We start from the raw sequence: 15,126 nt of genomic DNA, 5'->3' as shown, positions 1-15,126 counted from the left end.
GGCCACAAATTCTGTGGGATGGAAACAGCTCAGCTCCCCCAATCTCATAAACCTCAATGGAGCAGAGAAGCAATGAGTTAAAAGGTTTTCCCAGATGGTGGTTCCAGTAGCTATGGAAGAAGTGGATTGGGGAGCTGTTCCCAGGGAGCCAAATGGGGCCTAATCAAGAAACATCACCTAACCCCAAGGATGGGGGATCATGCAACATTTGGCCTCCAAGATTTCTGAATTGCTATGGACCAGTGACTGCTTTCTGTCTCCCACTCTTTGCCTTTTCAGATGGTGGTGTTTATTGTGGTTAACCTGTTTTGTCATACAATTGTGTTGTGTGTGTGTGTACAGATGAGTTGTCTTATTTTCCCCATAGGTCTCAAAATCAAGAGAAGCCACAATTAGCCCTTATATAGACACTATTATGACATCTTGCCTTTAGACCCTGGTGCCCTGATTACAGGACACTTTTGCCGTGTCCCTTCCCTGCAGTGGAAGTGAGCACATTTTATGTGGGAAGAAATAAGTGAATGTGACCAAGATGGCTGACTGGGGTAGGATGTATTAACATCCATCAAATATTCACTCTCCACTTGAGAATAGTATATTTCTCCATCCTACTGATATTGGGCTTAGCCACGTGACTTCCTTTTGCCAACGTAATGTGGAAGTCACATCGCAACAGGTCTGAGATGAAACTTCATGGAGTCTTTGAATTCTCACCAACTCTTGCCTGCCATCACATGAGCATCACATCCTGGGTGGGTGTGCTCCATATCTGGGCCCTGGGATAATAAGTGATTCAGGGAACATGATCCACAGTCCTAGAGCAGACCTACCCACATGTAATGTGAAGGAGAAGTAAATGCCTGTTGCCAGAAACTACTGGGATTTGGAGGAGGTTTATTGCTCAGGTAATCCTGGTGAAATCTAATATGGAATTTTCAAAACGATTGTTTTCTAGTGGGAGAGCCAGAAAAGAACCTAATTGCCTAACACTTGGGCCAGTACTTTAGGCAAACCGCATGTTCAATATTCCTAAAGAATAAATGAAATATACTTGTAAAACCAAGTATTAGAAACTATTGACTAGAGGGGTTGGAAGGAAATCTTAATAAATAAAACCTCCCAGTGTTTCCTTATACATGTTAAAGGGCAGGTTGTATTATTGTTCAGCAATATTCACGTCCCCCTCCAACAATTGGCTAAGAGTAGAAAAACTAAAAAAGAGATACTTGATAATGACAATAAGCTTTCATCTCTTACACTAGAGGATTTTTATGATCAGTGGAATCATTTTCACAGACAAAAATACTTGAACCAGTATTTTTCTCTGATTTTATGTTCTTGCCTTTTGTTTCTGAGTGATGGCAATATATACTACATTGAAAAAGGAAAACAAAAAGTATTTTTCAACTATTGAAACGTGTAAAATATCAGTCGATTTAGGGACAATTTTTAGAGCTTCCTTGCAAAAACTGTGTTTCTTTGACATTCTAATGAGATCCGCCTCTAAGTTGGATTCTCTGAAGCAATGATGACTGAGTATATGATTAATGTATTCAGAGATAGCCAAAATGCATTATTTAACTAGTACTTATTTAAATATCATTCCCTCCTTTTCTGTGATAGAAAATGAAACACATATCATTAGACTGAAGAAAAAAGAAAAGAACATTGGTGGGGGGGGGTGGAGTTTTGTTTCTCCCTGAAACCTCAGCCTGGTCTGGGGGATTATTCGTATTTGTTGCAATGGAGTTCGTGAAACAAGTCCAAGGGACAGAGGTAAAGATCTGGGATGTCTCACTCTGGCACTCACGTTTCTTCTGGGCTTGGTACAATAATAAGACTAGCAGAGTGACAGTCCTAAATCTTTTCAGATCAATCATCTGCCCATCATGTTACCTGCAGCTTTCATACCAACTTCTTGAACAGTTTTGGGTAGTTTCTGTCATTTGTCCACAAGAGCTGCAGTAAGGTTCTCCTTAGGAGCTTGAGATGGAGGTAAATAGAGTTTCCACCTTAGAGTTAAATGGTAAAGAAGGGTTAAAGAGATTTGTAGCAGGTGGTTGAGGCAAAAGGAATTAGCCCTAGGGCAAAAGTATCAGATAGAATATATTAACATAACCAAAGAAAAGATGGGTCCAGACAAAGGAGTTTTAGTCCTATAAGCTAGCAAAACTTGTCAAAAGCGAATGTTGACTGTGCCTGTCTGAACACTGTCAAGTTCACACTGGAGTGCTGTGCTATATTACAAATGCTCAAGGGAAGCACAGCAGTGCTCAATATCCATTCGTTGGATGCTGCACAGACTACTAGGTACCTCGTAGCTCGAATATTAGACACTCCTACATTCCTTCCAGTGAAGTCATATCCTTGAAAAGCTGGATGTTCAGCAGTTTCTGTGATTAGAAGCAAGCACCATGTGAAAGGGAACCTGGAACAGGAAATGAGGGTGGTGTTGCCCAATCTGATGTCAAGGTTTGCAAAGGTGTGTGGTGTCCGACAGGGGCACACCTGTTAGTAATTGTGGCTATTTAAGAATTATATGTAAATATGTATTTTTTCAATGTATAAGCATTATTTCTTTCAAATGCTTCTATGTTATTAGTAAATGAATACTTATTAAACTGATGGGCCGTGGCTACTTTACAAAAGGAACTGTTTGGTATTTCCTTTGCCCTATAGGCACTGTGATAAAATTTGTGAGACACTAAGGGCACAGTGAACTGAGAAAATTTGGAAGTCTCTGGTCTGGACTGAATGGAGAGTGGTTGTTCCATTTGAATATAGACTATACCTGACAGATACAATTCTTATTGTGGAGATGAGATCATAATATATATATATATATATATATATATATATATATATATATAATATATCATACATATGTGTGTGTATATATATATATACACACATATATATATAGTATTTTTACTATATATATGGGGCTTAAACTCATGACCCTGAGAGCAAGGGGCTTGAACTAATGACCCTGAGAGCAATGGGGTCCCCGGGACCCCATGTGGGGCTTGAACTCATGACCCTGAGAGTAAGAGTCACACGCTCTACTGACTAAGCCAGCCAGACTCCCTCATTCTACTCTTTTTAATGTCAGTAACCAATGGATTCACATAACTAACTTCTAGCTCTAGTCCCTTATCCCCAGGCAGGTTCAATATCCATTTCCCTCATAAGAATATTGCTCAGGTCTAAGAACTTTGGTGCTCAGGCTACTTAGCAGCTGTGCAATTAATTATAAATTAATAAGCAAGTACCTTTGTTATAGTTATATTTCCCTCACGGCTTTCCTAAACAAAGAGAACGAACATCTTGCGGAGGGGGAGGACATGAAAGCCTTACAAATTCTCATTATAAATTTATTCAGTAGCGTCCTGATCATACATCAGTCTGAGGTCACTCCTGAACTCTCTGGCTGGTGGGATGATAGATATTTCTGCGCTTGGAAAGCTGAGAATCAGATTTTGGTCCATAGCATTTCAACATGGAAATGATGCAATTCTGTTAGGTTTTTTGAAAGACAACAGTCTGGCTTACTTCAAGTGCTATCCTTGGATTTTATTTATTTATTTATTTTTTCCATTTTAGCAAACCCTGGAAGCAGTCTGCCTGGACTCAGATCTCGTCTCCATCACCACCTAGTTGTGTGAGCTTGGGCTAATTACTTAATCTCTCTGTACTTCAGTTTTCTCATCTATAAAATGACGATAATAATAATTACTTCAGAATGTAGTTGTGAAGATTAAGTAAAATGATACACTTAAAGCACTTAGAACATGTTTGGCATATTCTAAACCCTAAATAAATATTTCTTCTTCTTTTTTTGTTGTTGTTCCTCTGAATATTATTATTGTGATTTTTGGTAATATTTGCCTTGTTTCTTTCATTTTTCACGTTTCTACATTTTCACCAAATTTTTCTATGTCCACACCTAACACTCAAATGTAAGTTGGATGGCTCATCAAAGTCGTGACTACAATCCAAGTCTGTGAACGTGGAAAAGTCCGTAATACCGAACAGACTTCATTTGCTCATCTACATTTGCATGGTTCTCTCAGTTCGGGAGAGAGTCACATGGCCAGTTTGGGTCAATTACATGTGAGTAAAAGCGAAAAGGGCTTTTTTATGGGATTCCCCAGTCTTCTCCCTGCCTCCGCAAACAAAAAGAACCTGGACCCCTTCACAACTTGCTGGGGTAGAATGACCAGCAACTTATGTTGGAGATGTACTATGATCAAGAAATCAACATACTGTGTAGTAAGCCACTAAGATTTCCCAAGTCAGTTGTTCCACACCATAATCTAAACTCATAGAGTGGGTGTAACTGACCACCAGGCACCTACTTCCTAACGGTGAGCTAACTAACATCAAGGGAATGAATTATATTTAGAAATATTTGCTGAAAAACCTGAAAGTATAGTATATGCTTCTTCCGATTTGGGATCTCTAGTGCAGTTGCTGACAGATGTCAGCTGGGGCTCTGCTAACCTGTAAGTCCTACTGTTTTGGATGTCCAAGGTGGCTCATTCACAAGGCTGGTAGCTGAGGCTGCCTCGGGAGCTGATATGGGGCTTTTGACCAGAGTACCAATACTTGGCCTCTCCATGTAGTTTCACTGTATGTTGGCTGGTTGGCCTCTCACTGTTGGCTGGGTTCTCAGATGGAATAAACCCCTAAGAATAAGCATTTTCAAAGAGCCAAGGATGAAGCCACTGTCATTTTATGGTCTAGACTTGGAAGTCCCAGAATGTTTCTTCCAGTGCATTCTATTAATCAAATAAATCACTGAGGGTAGCCCCTGTTAAATTAGAGTTTACTTATCAAAGAGATGAATGAAAAAGAATTTGTGTTTGCAGCCTTCTTCAACCTATCATACCCCCTCCTCTAAAACACACATTTCTACTTGCCCACATTGATTAATACCCACATTAAAATTCATTCACACATTAAAATTCTTGCAAGCAGAGCAGTCATGCTTTAGCATAATTGAAAATCTGTACTAGTACCTGTTTCTGAGATTTTGCCCATTAATTGCTGAATAAATTCATGAATGGCACAGAAATATCTTTGAATCTTTCCCAAGGTCTTCTGCAGTGCCCTGATTTTAGATGCATAATAAATCCATTTTGAATAAATGAAGGAGACATATATATTCTGTATAAAATGTCAACCTTAAGTTTATCAAGTTAACATGTAAAAGGTAAATACATAAATAATATTTTTCATGTGGGTAAAAACTTTTAAGTAGGGCACAGTAAAAAAAAAACAGTTGGAAGCCTCAAGGGGTATTTTCAATTTTCATATAAATATAAAAAGTAATAAACATATTTTTTTGGCCAAAATATATATTGACTTGAGTAAATATTGTTTCTGACAAAATATAGGAAGAACCAAACATTTCAACACTTTAGAAAAATGCCCTAAAGTAAAGACAGTCTACTAATATATATATTTTTTTTCATAGCACAATGAGAAGTAAAGAACAAGAAAAGATCTCTTAAGAATTCTTGAGAAAAGTATTACAATTAGTGTTATTGAGAGTTTAGGACATTTTTCCCCCAACTTTACTTGGTTGTGAATATATTGGCTTATTCTGAGTTTGCATCAGTTTAAAATTCAGAAGATGTGAAATAAAATTGCCAATATTATGTCTACATATTCATGGAAACCAAATGAAGCTTGAGTCATATAATTTGTAACAGGACTAACGGAGAATTGAACTTGCTTTTCCCTGCTGATCCTGCCGCCATGATAGAAGCAGCCCTAGAATGAGCAGAAAGAATTTAAGCCTTCTAAGCTGAAGTCTTGAATTGTGTAGAAATTCTTTCCCTTTGTATTCAATACACATTTAATTTGATGCTATATTTTAAGTGTAGTCTCCTACATGAGCACAAAGACTATTCCAAAATAGTCTTTAGGGAAAAATCTGTTAGAAATGAACATATATAACAAAACATAGGAAAAATATTGTTTTAAACTTAAAGTAATGGTAAAAAAATTCATTCTGTTTGTAAGACCAGAGGCTTAGAGTGTATCTTTTCAACACATGCTTCAACATGTTTTCCATTGTTATTCATGAATTTTTTTATAAAAATTCCTTGGCTTCACATTGCACTGGTTTTACCAGTTTTTTTCCCCTAGACCTGTTTGAAAAATTAAGTGTTTTTCTATTATTTTACTTTTTTATTTTATTTTTTATTTGAGAGAGAGAGCATGTGCAAGTGAGGGAGAGGGGCGGGGGGGGGAGGGGGAGAGAGAGAGAGAGAGAGAGAGAGAGAGAGACAGAAACTTAAGCAGGCTCCATGCTCCGTGCAGAGCTTAAATCGGGGCTTGACCCCATGACCCTGGGATCATGACGTGAACCGAAATCAAGAGTTGGACACTCAACTTACTGAGCTGTTCATGTGCCCCTCTCTATTATTTTACTGATTGTTATTTATTATTATAGAGTTTTCTCCCATCTCATGAATTTACTTAAATAATTCCATTTAAAATTAAATTGTAATTATATAGATCAAAATCTATTCAATTTATAAGCAGATTAACTGTTTACTTAGAAAATATTTAGGATATTTAAATTTTTTAGAATTCAAGGAAGCTCAAAATTCTCTTTGAACTACTCATTAAAAATAGACTTCCAAAATTCAAGAAAAATATTCATTGAAATTCCTATCTTGACAGAGAGAGAGAAAGAGAATTTTAAGTACAAATTAAGACTTTTCTGCAGTAGTTTAAATAATTTATGAATTAAAAATATTTTCCTATGGAAACTATCAAATTATAAACCACACCTGATTTTACAAAATACCACTTGATTTCTAAAACTGTAAATATAACTCATATTTTATGTGTCTCAAAAGACCTGATAGAAAGCTGGTAATTGTCTTCAAATGTTTTTAATTTGAAAAAAAGCAAATTGCATTTATCAACTAATAAAATATACGATGAAAGTAATAAGACCAATTTTTATCAGCATGCCTAGAAAGGGCAATGAAAAGGAAGCACAGGGAAGGGGAATTATGTAAGACCACAGACGGCATCTTACGTGCCCTGTGGTGTATGGGCATATGTGAGTGGAAGAACGCGGTGGTGGGAGGGAAATCGACAGGAATAATTTTCTCGTATTTTTCTGAAGTCCTGTGGGTAGTCTTCTGGTGTCTAACACATTTGTATTTTTTAAGTGCTTATTGCAGATGACATTCTTGTATATATGTGAAATAAACTTGGTAGAATGGTCAATGGAATGATCTAGGGAAGAATACTATAATGACTCTGTTTCTAAGATGCTTTGAAAAAGCAGCATGAATTTAACACCCACTAATTCAGACAATTACATAATATCCAACATATTAAGCAGATAAAATGTTGTATGTTCTTTAGGTTTATCTTCTTAGAAGTTTTAGGAAATTTATATTGTACAATTGGGTCTTAAAAGCAAAATCTAGGAATTGGCCATTGATAAGAAAATTGTCTAATTATCAGTTTCTTTTTTTTTCCGAAATAAAAGTCTGAATATAGTTAGCTAAAGTTGAATGATAAATAGAATGAAATGGAATAGACTACATAGAATATAGTCTGAATATAGTTAGCTAAAGTTGAATGATAGATAGAATGAAACAACTCCATCTACCCCAAAGGTTAACCATATGTAAGAGCCAGGCATTTTTAATCATTACAGCATTCTTCTTCCTTTACATTACTTTGTTAACAACTCCTGTTCCATATCCATCGCACCATCTTTAGAAACTGAATCTTGTGGGGGCTCTTGGGTAACTGAGTCCATTAAGTGTCGACTTCTGCTCAGGTCATGATCTCATGGTTCCTGGGTTTGAGCCCCGCTTGGAGCTCTGTGCTGATAGCTCAGAGCCTGGAGCCTGCTTTGGGTTCTGTGTCTCTCTGTCTCTCTGCCCCTCCCCTGCTTGCTCTCGCTGTCTCTCTCTATCTTTCAAAAATATACAGTAAAAAACAAAAACAAAAACAAAAAAACAAAAAAACAAAACCTGAATCTTGTAATATTATATCATAATACCAGCCCTTTTAAAAACCTTACCCATGAGAGGACTTTAAGTGATGACTACCTATTTTTACTGATCTGCGGAAATTTGTTTTGTAGAACCTATTTGCCACACTTTGAGGCACCCAGCACTTGCTGGTCTTCCTTTATTTGGGAATGCAGTTCCAAGGTAGAATGTGAGAACTGTTCCTTGCTGCGTTGCCTTAAGCATGATTTTCTAGCAGCATTGCTTTGAGGCATGATTCTCTTTGTATTGGGTTGTTTCAACCAAGATTACTCCTATTTTTTCACTGCCCCCCCTTTCTCTAGCATGTACACACACACACACACACACACACACACACACACACACCTTACAAGGAGAGGAAATGCCTTATTATCAGAAGGTGATGTATTAAAATACATAATCTTTACATATATTTTTCTAGTGTTTTCCAAAAGACACGAGAAAAACTGTCTTGAGTAGAAAAACATAAATGAAAAATATATCAATGCTCATCAGACTTACTTCATTTATTTTTCGTGTGCTGGGCATTGGAACTCGACAAGGAGGATGAAAAGAACATCAATGGTGAGGCCAATTTGTAAACATTTTCCCCTCATGATCTATATATTTATCAAATATTAAACCAGATTAATTGCATATCCAATGTGATCTCTTTAACACATACACACATTACAAAGTAATTCTGACATCAGGGAGAACAGCAGCTGTGCTGAAAACGAGTTGCGTGCATGGTACAACCAGGCTGGTCGATGCGCAGTATTTGCAGAGGTCTGTGTACCACTTACAACCGAACCACCCAGGGTGCACATCTTAGATCTACCAAGTCAGAATCTTCAGGGAGGGGAGCCAGGGATTTTCATTTTGAATATTCATTCTCTGGATGGTTCTAAGACACACTGGGGAAATTTTGAGGGTGAAGTGTAAAATTTCTTCTCAAGGAAAACTTAACTCTTCAAATGAAAATAGAGGAGTTAATAATAACTTCAACGCTTTGTATCGTATTTAGCACATTCAAAATTTCAGGTTGCGATTGTTACTTTTTTTGAGAGAGAGAGAGAAAGAAAGAGGGAAGGGCAAGGGAAGAGGGAGAGAATCTTAAGCAGATTCCATGCTCAGTATGGAGCCCTACATGGGACTCAATCCCATGACGATGAGGGCTCGATCTCAGGACAGTGAGATCATGACTGAGCAGAAATCAAGAGTTGGACTCTTAACCAGCTAAGCCACTCAGGCGTCCCAATTTTTACCTTTTTAAAATACATCATTTTGTATACTAAATTTAGGCTAATGACATTCTCCTTATCCAACAGGGAAAAAAACGGTGGCAAATGTACATTCTTTCAAAATCTTCCAAATAGGAAAAATCCTAAGATTAGGATTAGAATACAATGCTCCTAAAATTCTAGTTGTGTACAACATTTAATTCCTTGCTATTTTGATTCTTTAAGCTTCTTTTTTTCCTGCAACACCATTATGTCAAGCTTCCACAGTAAGGCACAGAATTGGGGCAAGTATTAATAGACCAATTTAGGCCATAACCCCAAAGTGTCTCAACAATCGATTTAATTTGACTATGACAACTAACCCAGTTATAAATTTCAACAGGGCTGAATAGTCACCCAGAACGATATTTTGGAATGTCTCAACGCAGGTATAGGCTGGACTAAATACTCAAAAGTGCACTTTATTATGCCTGTTTTTTGGTAGATCACACATATATAAATATATGCATATATATACCAGTCAGAACTTTCTAACAGGTCTGTTTATGCGGCACTATTTGTCCTGGCTGGGGATTCCCAGTTTCCTGATGTTAAGTCTGATTATTACTAGAATCTGGTTTTTTGTTTTTTTTTGGTTTTTTTTTTTTGTTTTTTTTTTTTACTAGAATCTTGGGAAATACCTGTGTCTTCAACTCCTTACCTCACTACAGACCAGAATCAGTATTAGAGTTGCAGTCCAAGCAGGTAGACTAATGTAGGATGATAATATCATTTTTCAACATTTTTCTTTTGGCTAGTGCTAGTTAGAGCTATTGTATCCTTTGCATGCAAAATTGCAACAGCTAGTATAAGTTAATTAGTTAAATAGGCATAAGAAGGCTGTGAAGCTCAATGGAATGGCTTTGAGTTTAAAGTCTTAAGAGGTTAAAGAAAATCCTCCACTCTGCCCTGGTGATATATTCACTGGGATCATGTCCAAATCTATTCTTGGAAGAGCCGACTGTATTACCAACTGTTTTTTGTTGGTACAAACTGTGTTTTGTTTATACAAAAGGTTGATAAGTGACATCAAGAGGAAGTGGCGATTATAGTACCAACTCTTAACCTGTGTTTTGTTTATTCAAAAGGTTGATAGGTGACATCCTTTACAACAGTCATGCAATGCACTAGCATCATTGAACGCATTCATTCTTTTGCTCAGTTTTTCCGATGGCATCCAGCCTTTGATGTTGATCATTTTTGTTGGCTCATTAATTCAATTTCCCTTTGTTCAATAAAATCTCCAAATGCTGATGTTGAATTGCCAGGAATAAAGATACTGATGATAGAAATGGCACCAGAGAAATCATTGCTATTCTTGGCCACGGACATTTCCAGTCTGAACAATAGTTGTTTTCTTCATAGCTTTCACCAATGTCATATTTTAAGCAGGGATTTTGTGAGCTCAACAAATGAATGGAAAAGGCTGCAAAATACGTTGCAGAAATATCTCACAGGTAAGCAGGAAATTTGAAATAGATGATCAGAACAGAAAAGTTATAAAGAGATGTCTAAGGCAAAAGAGAAAGCAAAACTCCTGAAGTTGCTTTAAAGTGCGGTATGATTTGGTCAGCAGGTTAGCCACTGTTTTCCCAGCTGACTTGGAATCCATTGCTATATGGAGAATGAAAGGTCAGAAGATTAGGCTATTTGAAGAGTTAACAACTATTAAGAGTACAAGTTTCCTAAGAATACAGTGATCTTAAGGTATGTCATCACTCAGTGTGATAAAGTTCATATCCTTTTTAATGCTAATTATTTAAGTCAAGATTTTCAGATTGCAAATATCCAAATAGAGAGTCACATCTGGAGTTTGATGCATGTAATGATAATTAGGGAGGATAGAGGTAACATGCTCATACTGTAGGTTTCTACCTTCCCTATTTTTTCCATCAAAGCATTAATGGGAGGTGACATATACAAAGGAAACTTTATCTGATTGCGAAAACAACAACAACAACAACAACAACAACAAACAGAGTAATAAGGAGTGTACTAAACATCAGGTAAGACCTAGGGAAATTTCCCAAGTTTATTCAAATCTTCTTTACCTTTCTATCTCTCCAGAGACCCTCGAGAGTGGCAGCTGCCCCTTCAACAGTCCCTTCCAATCTTCCAAACTTTTCTCTTGCTATGCTGCTGTTTTTTTACTCCTTAGTTATCTACATTATATAAATCAAGATAATCCTTCCTAGACTCTTTTCTTTGGATCACCACCATGACTGCTGGCAGTCAGGGGTATAATTAAAAATCCTCATTATTGGGTAATCAAAGTAGCAGTGGTTGGTATGGGGGAGTAGAAAGACAGACTCTCCTTTCTTTTTTGTCTCAGGATATAAGTAAAAACTCCCTGGCCTAACATCTCTAGTTCTCAAGTTTCTTAAAAAATAGACCAGATAGAAATATGTCCCTTGCTCTCCTACCTTCCTGAAATGACAAAATAATTAGTGTTCCTCCTTTTTAATTTAATATGCGCTATTAATTTAATTAATTAATTTAATATATATGCACTTCCTTACACATAGTAAATATTAAATAAGCATGAACTGAAATGAATTTCACACTATGAGACAAAAATAAGACTGGGCATAAAATTCGTGTTTAAATTAAAATTTATCTGCATGAAATATCTATGGTAAATCAATGAGTTATACACTTTCTAAATTATAACATGTGATATAAAACTCATGTGTTATTATGGCTTTATAACTTATTTCTTTGTGCCCTGCAAACCAAATCTACTTTGAATCTAACTATTACTAATAGTAGATTTGAGGATACAGAGAACAATTGGCGCCACTATTCTATAGTTTGTTTGTTTTTTTTTTTGAGAACAAAAGAAAGAAATATAGAATGCAAATAAGCTAAGGTATATGATACACAAATAGAGTGTAACCGCATATTGTTTTCCCTGCTGCAATAAATAAAATTTCAAGGGAGCTGTTTATAAAAGCCAACCTAATAAACATATTAATCAGCAAAGCCTCTAATCCAAACCTTACGTAAAGCCTTTCCCATGGGAAAAATAAAGTCAAATAGACCCTACAGATACTGCCGTGTAATCTGTCCTCAACTCATTGTCTCCTTGTTGCCATAGGCAGTGGTGTGTGGGAGACCTGCTACCTGCCAATTGTTAAATGTTTTAGATATTCTGTGAGTCAGTTGTTAAACAGAGTCATTAGCAAATATTAATTCATATAAACTTGCAATTAAATAAATCACATTAAAATTAAAGGCAGTAAATAGTTGAAAGTCATCACTTTTTAATCATATTACTACCTGTCACAAGTATCTATTCTTTTTTCTTAATGTTTATTTATTTTTGAGACAGAGAGAGACAGAGTGCAAGTGGGGGAGGGGCAGAGAGAGAGGGAGACACAGAATCTGAAACAGGCTCCAGGCTCCGAGCTGTCAGCACAGAGCCAGACACGGGGCTCGAACCCACGAACCGTGAGATCATGACCTGAGCCGAAGTCGGACGCTTAACCGACTGAGCCACCCAGGCACCCCACAAGTATCCATTCTTTTGAGGTGATTTATGTCTCATATCTGTATGGTGGAAGTACTATAGAATTCGGTGATATTGTACATCTCTTTCCAATTCCATAATTAAGGATGTCACGTCAGACATACAGTGGGAATATTTTATGGGAATTGGCACATGTTATACATCAGGGATTCCCTCCCCCCACCCCCCCTTCCGAGGCTAGTTGTTCATTTATCAGCATGCCACTAACTCTAGGTCACCATTTCTGCCAGGTGTGTATAAGAACATAATGACTGTGATCTGTGGAGAGGAAATCACATCCTCACAATCCCAGAAATTATTCCTTCAGGCCACAGTTAGGAAAATATTATCATTCAACAGGCTATCCAATTATGGCGAAAGAGTGGAGATTCTGACAACCCCCATTCATGATGCACGAGAGCTCTTGCTCCTTGCCACGATACCGCACTGGCTTCGAATTCTAGGTCCTTGCTATTTCAAGTTCAGGTTTCTGCCAATTGAGAATCCTACCAGCAAGTGTGCTTTAGCTTGCACTGATAGAGCATGTGGATTTCCCATCACAAATAAACCAAATCCAAGTCTCAAGCAAGCCTCTGGACTGTTTAGTACTGATCTTAATGTGTTCCAAGTACATCTGAATGTCAAAAAGATGGAAACGGCTCTCAATTTTATTTTTAACGTAGCTTGTCATATTTTTTATAAGTCCCCACTAATTGCAGGTCTTTCCTGTCCCTCTCATCTTTTTGTTTCTTAAAGGGCAAAGTGAGACATTCTCTGAAAGTTTTTTAAGGAAATCACGTCTGACTTAGAGAAAGCAGGCCCCTAATTGTGTCACGTTTATAACGCTTTTTTTAAAAAAAGATGTTTATTTATGTATGTGTGAGAGAGAGAGGAGGGGCAGAGAGAGAGAGGGAGACAGATTCCATAGCAGGCTCCCCACTGTCAGCACAAAGCCCGGCATGGGGCTCAAACTCAGGAACAAATGGTGAGCTCATGACCTGAGCCGAAACCAAGAGCTGATGCTTAACCAACGGAGCCACCCAGGCGCCCCACATTTATGGCAGTTCCTAACAGAGAATGAAGTTACAGCCTTTGGTGAATGATCTGGGGACCTGTTAAAAATATTCATTGACTCAAATTAAAGTGCAGTTTATAATGATGCTTACTTTTAGATGTGTTTCTCAATCTTTTTTTTTTTTTTTGTATCGCCTCTCTAAAGAGGAAAAAATAAATTAAATATAAATTCTTCCTAACAAGAGAAACTAAATACTAAGGAATAAGATTCTGTCAGGTAAATTTGAGCTTCAGGGTGCACCAACCATCGTCATGCCTAAATGCTATCTTTGCACCCCCAGGCCCCACACGAGAACCAATTTTCATCACGTTAGGGGCAATGTCATCCCTGTCGATAATGCACATGCACTTCATTCTGAACGAGTGTACTTAAATGTCCATTTGTTTCAAGTTTTATTAGAGAAGCTGATTTTACGAGACATCGCATATGTATTTGTCAAATTGGCTTTGTTCAGCTTTCAGACACTAAGTTAGACACCCAGGGATATTGTATTCAAATGGTTAGGCGGTCTAGAGCAACATTCACCAAGATGGTCACTGGACATATGTGGCAACTTCTATTTAAATTAGCAATTCAATTTCACTCATCCCATTTTGGGTGCTTGCTTGCTATTAATGGCTTGTGTCTTTTATGATGGAAAGCGCAGATAATAGGATATTTTCATCATTGCAGAAAGTTAGTTCTATTGGTAACAGTGTTCTACAGCCTCATCCTCAAAGTGTGTTCCATGGACCTGACATTGCTGTCGTGTGAGAGTTTATTAGAAAAGCAGATTCATTTGGCGCCCGGGAGGCTCAGTTGGTTGAGCAACCAACTCTTTTGGCTCAGATCATGATCTCACCGTTCATGAGACTGAGCTCCGAGTTGGGCTCTGCGCAGAGCCTGCTTGGGATTCTCTCTCTCCCTCTCTCTGCCCCTCCCCCCCCCTTTCAAAAATAAATAAACATTAAAAAAAAAGGAAAGCAGGTTCCTGGGCTCTATCCCAGACCTACCGAATCATAATTTGCACTTTTTGCAAGATACCTAGGGTTTCATACGAGGACACATCAGTGCTGCCAAGAGATCATTTTTTGTCTGCCTTTAAATACTAACTTCCTGGAAGATACATCATATTGAAATGTGCCTGATTTTGGGGGCACCTAGGCGGCTCAGTTGGTTAAGCATCCAGCTTCAGTTCAGGTCACGATCTCATAGTTCACGAGTTCAAGACTCGCATTGGGCTTTGTGCTGACAGCTCAGAGCCTG

Source organism: Neofelis nebulosa, chromosome 3 (genome assembly GCF_028018385.1).
Source record: "Neofelis nebulosa isolate mNeoNeb1 chromosome 3, mNeoNeb1.pri, whole genome shotgun sequence".
Lineage (NCBI taxonomy): Eukaryota > Metazoa > Chordata > Mammalia > Carnivora > Felidae > Neofelis > Neofelis nebulosa.
Note: the sequence above shows the minus strand (reverse complement) of the source record.